We start from the raw sequence: 317 nt of genomic DNA on the forward strand, positions 1-317 counted from the left end.
TAAACAACAAGCTCTCGTGGGAACTAATAGAGCAAGAACTCTTCTTTCATCCCCCCTCCCCCAGGGAGAGCATTAATCCATTCATGAGGGATCCGCCCCCATGACTCAATCAGTTTCCAACACTGCCACATTGGGGATCAAATTTCCACATGAGTTTTGGAGGGGACAACACATCCAAACTCCATCAGTACATATTACCCTCAGCCTCTTACAACTGAAGAAACCAAAGTTTAGAGAGGCAAAGTATTCAATTGAGCCACATGAAACTGACAATATTCAATCATTTTTGTCAGACAAAAATGGTAAATTAATAATCT

The sequence above is a fragment of the Galeopterus variegatus genome, unplaced genomic scaffold (genome assembly GCF_000696425.1).
Source record: "Galeopterus variegatus unplaced genomic scaffold, G_variegatus-3.0.2 Scaffold3283, whole genome shotgun sequence".
Lineage (NCBI taxonomy): Eukaryota > Metazoa > Chordata > Mammalia > Dermoptera > Cynocephalidae > Galeopterus > Galeopterus variegatus.